The sequence below is a fragment of the Puma concolor genome, chromosome A1 (genome assembly GCF_028749965.1).
Source record: "Puma concolor isolate L17-30 chromosome A1, mPumCon1.1.hap2, whole genome shotgun sequence".
NCBI classification, from domain to species: domain Eukaryota; kingdom Metazoa; phylum Chordata; class Mammalia; order Carnivora; family Felidae; genus Puma; species Puma concolor.
In genome coordinates this window covers 197,941,087-197,946,914 of record NC_141667.1, presented here as the reverse complement: position 1 = coordinate 197,946,914, position 5,828 = coordinate 197,941,087, and the positions used below count along the sequence as shown (strand labels likewise).

The 5,828-nt window shown below is 46.9% G+C and overlaps 1 pseudogene; it reads right to left on the bottom strand.

Moving 5' to 3' along the window:
• Positions 1 to 2,294: 2,294 nt before the first annotated feature.
• LOC112861511 (zinc finger and BTB domain-containing protein 39-like) lies at positions 2,295 to 4,640 on the bottom strand (annotated as a pseudogene).
• Between the last annotated feature and the right edge of the window lie 1,188 nt (positions 4,641 to 5,828).

Genomic DNA, 5,828 nt, shown 5'->3' with positions numbered 1-5,828 from the left:
CCCTCTGTTAAGGAAAAGGGTTTCTCCAGCACAGTGATCCATTCTCAGCTGCCTGGCTGTGTTCCCATGGGCACCTCCTCTCTCAAATATGACTGTTCAAAAATCGGTCCTCACCAACTGCCTGGGAGTGACCCCTCGGGCTTGAAAATTTAGCAGATCTGTGACAGCAGTCTACACATTTTCCTTCTTGAATCTCTAATGGTCAGTGTGGGGAAGAGAGGGGGAAGCCAGTCAGAGATGAAAAGTCTCAGCATTTCTTTCCTGACAAGAACGTCCCAAGGGAACATTTAACAAGGCAGGTGTAGAAGGTGGAATGTGGCCGCTTACACAAATCCTCCCATGTAACATTCATCCCACCAGAAAGCCAAGCACCTCAACTCGGAGGCTTTATTAATTTAGGGCTGCGGGACAGGCACCAGGTTCAATGGGGGCAGAGCTTTGCTTTGCCCATATGTTTTGGGGTAGCTTTCCAAGTTTGGGAAGGATCAATCACAGGAAGGAAGGGGGATGAAAGGCCAGGAATTCAAACTTAAAAAAACTTTCTAGAACTTACATCCATTACCCAAAGGGTTCTCTGCATTTATCCTGCAAGAGACTGTCGGGAGACAAAGTAAAGAATTTTCTTATTTAAACACTTGACACTAATTCTAGCCCCTGCTTTCCAAATCTCTGGTCAGAACTGTCCCCTGGAATATGGCTCCTTGCTGGGAGAAACGCATTTTCCTGAAGTCACTTATCCAAAAGAGATGCTGGGTGATACGTATACAAAAGCCAAAATAAATATTAATGTACGAAGAGGCTTTGTGAATTCATTAAACAGCCTCTTGTGAAACAGCCCCGAGATCCTGCTGAGTCCCACCAAGGGGAAACAGCCCCGAGATCCTGCTGAGTCCCACCAAGGGCAGTGTTAAGCCCAAGGCCAGAGGACTCCCAGAGCTCAGCTAAACGGGGTGAGGTAGTGTGTTACTGAGGTGCCATCCTGTGAATATGTGAGATCTGAGGGCCCTCTCCCTCAAATCTTCTTTGGGGGAGACCCCCTCAAAAATCAAATAAGAACGTAGCCAACCAGCCCCAAGGACTGGGTTCAAGCATTCCCCTGCCACCCAGGGAGGGCCTGAGCCAGCTGCTGTCCAATAGTGCCTCCTGGTGGGGGTCGAATGACAGATCAGGATAAATTCCAGCAGGTCAAAGGTGAACTGCCAAAACTCATGCCCAATTAGCACAAAATAAGTTAACAGGTTATCTGACCGGGACAGACAAAACACACATCCCTCTACGTGCTACCAGTTACTTGGGTCTCTCTAATTCTGAAGGGCTCACAGTCCACCACTCTCCCACCTCATAGGGTCTTCTCATCTACACTATGGACCAAACACACTCCCAGGTGGGAGACTAGATGTAAATGAGGGCAAGGCTGCTGCTGTCAGAGACATCCCCACCTCTCCGGCAGGACACTCAAGGTCAATGGAGATAGCTAGATGCCAGGTGACTGACTATATCAAAGTGGTTCCCTGTCCTTTTTACCACACAGGGAAGGCCTGACCTGCTGAGCCATCACTCCATAAAATCAAGTTTCTTTGGAACTAAGGAGACAAGAAGAACCTCCCTTCCTGTCCATTGAGGTGCTGTAGGGTGCCTCTTCTGGCTGGCAAGGATTCATCCCAAAGCTTTTTACCTAAACAGTAAGTTTGTTCTGAGTTTGGATCTAGCTGTCAAAAGATTTTACTGTCCAATCAGCAGATTAGAGCTTTGGAACAAGCAGGTACTTCCAGCCCATCTGCCTTTTCCCAGGTGAGTGCTGGGCCTGCAGTCTGAGGTGAGCTGCCCTGCTGACTAGTCTTTTCTGAATGACTGCATTCCCAAAATTCTGTCTCATAGCTGGTGTCCCAGTTGGAAATCTGGCAACAATACCCACAGTGAAAAACTCTCTCTACCTCCTTTATTCAGGGAGGCTGTTGGTTGGATTCATAGCAGCATAAAACCTATCAGTTAACTTAAACTTGAGAGGTTGGGGGAGGTGATCTAGTTAAAGCCAACTGCCTGACAAGATCCCCAAACCAGCCTCGAAAGAACAAAAAAACACAGCCCTTGATGGGCAAGAACAGGTAAGGAGGTAAACATGATAGGGCCTCTGCTTCTAAAAACAGTAACAGACCATGGCGCTATTTCTTCTTTTTTCTTCCTTACACATAAGACAGAACAGATTTCCTAAGAAGACAAAATTAAAACATCAGTTGAAGAGGGAACACCAGCCATTAGAAAATCAGAGCTCCCATGGCTGTGCTGGGATCCAGTCAGCTGTCCAGGTTCTTTTCTGCCTCTTGGCAATGGATAAGGTACAAGAAGATCTGCTCAACGGTGAAGTCAAGCAAGAGGCTGCCTTTGTTCCTGCCAACATGCTTGCTCATGAGGTTAAGGGTGGAGCTTTCAGGACCACACAAGCAGCAGTATATGGGGGCCCCTGTGTGTGTCTCCAGGTGGTCCTTGATGGTTGCATGGCCTTGGAAGGACTTGTGGCACTCTGTATACCGGTACAACCTCTTGTCTGTGTGGATCCACCGGAGGTCGTTGAACTCACTTGTGTGTGCAAACCTTTTGCCACAAAAGGTGGCAGCTGTACTTGCTGTTCTCAGGCTAGCCCTGCAAAGCCAGCTCCTCAGTCAGGAACTCCTCCACTGGCAGCTTCCACTTCTGGACTGCTGGGTGCCATAGCCCCAAACCAGGCCATTCATCAAGGCCAGTGTTGTATTTGTGCTGCTGACATGGTAGCCATACGCAGCCTCCCACTTGAATCCCTGGTTGCACAAGTGGCAGTGGAAAAGGGTGTCTTCCAGGCTTTGGTGCACAGCTATGTGCTTCTTTAGGAGATGCCAATCCACAAAGCTTTTCACACAGACAGAGCAGGAGAGAACTAAAATGCCGAGATGGAAGAGCGTGTGCCATATGAGGCTGCACAGGTTAAGGTAGTGCTGGTCACAGGTACTGCAGGCCTGGCCCTTTCAAATTTAGAGGGTCGAGGATGTGCCCCCGGACCACGTGGTAATCTTTGGCCGGTGCCTTCCCTTCCCACAGGCAGCACATTTCAACTCTTAGAGGCTACCCCTGAAGGCAAACCCAGATTCCCAGTCAGGGGATCATTGGGGTAGACAGCAATGTTGTCCTCACATGTTTCATGCCATCAGTGAAGGATCAGCTGCCACTTGGTAATGAACTTAGTTTCACACATGTTGCAAGAGAAGAAGAAAATACCAATGTGGGACAGAACATAGGTCACTTGGGAGTTTTCATCCTAGCAGTTGGTCTCACAGAACTTGCACTTGCCTGTCAGTCGGTCCATGTGGTCCTGAGCATGCTATCACATCAACTGAATGTTGTGCTCTAGAACTTTCTTGCACACCTGGCAGGGAATGGCCTTATTCTCTTATTATCATTCTCTCCAAAAGTCAGCTCGTTGTCACTATCATCACTCAACTCAGTCATCTCCTAAGCTATGCCTGTCTCTCCAGTGGGATCTTCAAACTGCAAATCATCATCCCCTGGGTCCTCCGGCTGGACCTCATCCATCTTCCCAAAGCTTGGCTCTTTGGAGTGGTTGTTATTGCTCACATAGGAGTTGGTTCCAGTGGTGACTATTTGCATTGTCAGGAGTGACTAAACTATTTTTACTGAAGTCTCCATTGCTCAGAACTTAGTATGGATGGCAGGAGCTGGTGCTGATTTGGGTGGCCATGCTGAGGGTACCTCTGACTGGCTGTGTCATACTAGGAGCAGACATGAGAGGAGAAAAAGCATCATGGTCATCTGTGTTTGGTAGTGGTGGCTGCTGCAGCAGACACAGGATATAGTTAGGGTCATTGGCAATATTTCTGTCTTTTTTTATTAAAAAAAAAATTTTAACGTTTATTTATTTTTGAGACAGAGAGAGACAGATCATGAACAGGGGAGGGGCAGAGAGAGAGGGAGACACAGAATCTGAGACAGGCTCCAGGCTCTGAGCCATCAGCACAGAGCCTGACGCGGGGCTTGAACTCACGAACCGCGAGATCACGACCTGAGCCGAAGTCGGCCACTTAACCGACTGAGCCACCCAGGCGCCCCTTTATTTCTGTCTTCTTTATAACTTCCTCCACCATCACTAGGTAACACATAGTTCCTATTAGGAGCAGAGTGCTCCCCACCATCCAGAGTTCTTCAAGGGGACAGATGGGTTCTGCTGAACTACAACTCTGGGTACCACTGGTGCTGGTCCAGGGCTTGGCTGCAGCAGTGCTCTCTAGATCAGGAAAGGTGGAGTGACAGGCCCAGAAGAGGCCCTCCATACCCAGATACTCAGTTACCTCACAGATGACTGCAGTGTTGATCATGTCTGTCAAGAGCTCTGAAGTGTGGACAAAGCCCAGACTCTTCTCAAAGTTGACAGGGGTGATGAAGTACACCACCTAGGTCCTGGCAGCATCAAGCCCCGAATTCAGAGAAAGGTTCTGGAAGTATCCAGCCAGCACAGCTTAGTGGGTCAGGAAGAAGCCGACCACAACCACAATGGTGACGTCGCACATGATCTACCAGATCTGACACTTACTGAGTTCCTTCAACAGTCTGTTGGTGTGGTTGCTGCTTTGCAGTTTGATCCTCATGCCCATCTTGGCTCCTCTGAAGTTGCCCCCTCATCAGCGTGGTTTGTAGGGTTCCCTTGGGCCTGAGCACCGTCGCTGCTGACTCACACAAAAGCTGGCCCGCCCTGACCGGCCCGATCCGGCCAGAAGAGGGCGCCATTATATTCATTATTTCTTAAGTGATAAGTATGTGTGACCGTAAGGCGCGCTGCAAATACGATCTCTCATATTTTCTCCCTAGCACACTCATCTCTGGCCTGGATACTTGTAGGAGCTTCCTATCACATTTTCCAGCTTTGTCTCTCATTCTACTCCAAGCATATTTCTCTGTGGCCGCCACAGTAATCTTCCTTAAAAAATAAAATAATATGACTTGTTCAGTTAAGCCTATTGTTATCTTCTCCTAGCACTTAGAATCAAAATTCTTTTTACATGTTCTACAGGATCGTATATGACCCGAGTCTTATTTAGCCTCACAGTGGCCCCTTTGACCACTCTTTCTTTTTGTTTAACATACTGTCATCACACTGGTCATTTTCCATTCTTTCTCAGCTTAGAGAATTTGGAGTTTCCCAAGCTTTGGAGTTGTTCTCTCTCCAGCCTTTCACAAAGCGTAAAAAAAAATAAAATAAAATAAATTAAAAAAAATAAAACAAACCACTTCATCTTTTACCATAAATGCCGTCTCTTCAGAGATTATTTCTATGACCACCCCCTATAAGACACAGCTCTTCCCAAAGCTTCCTGTTACTCTCTATCATAATGACATAGCTGTTGCTTAAAGCATTATTAAATATTAACTACATATTAGGTATTCTTAATACTTGATAACTATGTTATATTAAATAGTAACTTTTTGTCTCCATGATTTTGTTCTCTGTTTTGAACCAGACCAACAAGACATTTGCGCCACCTCTCTCAGATCTTTTTCTTGTGAATGATGTTATGTGTGAATTGGAAGGAGGAAAATAAAAAGATCCTTACTGAAAATGGGATCTCAGATTTTGTTCTCTGGAAACTTAAGTTCCTTAAGAACTTTGTGAATAGAGAGCAGAGACAAATGAGTGCCTCTGAGGAGAGAAAAGATTGAATAGGAGGATCGGTGGTGATTTATTCTAGGTCTGATGGAGAATGGTGCTCCCATGACAGTAATACCCATATGCCAGTACCTTGCAAAGACCTGGGGCAGTGGTTTCAACTCCAGATAGATAGTTT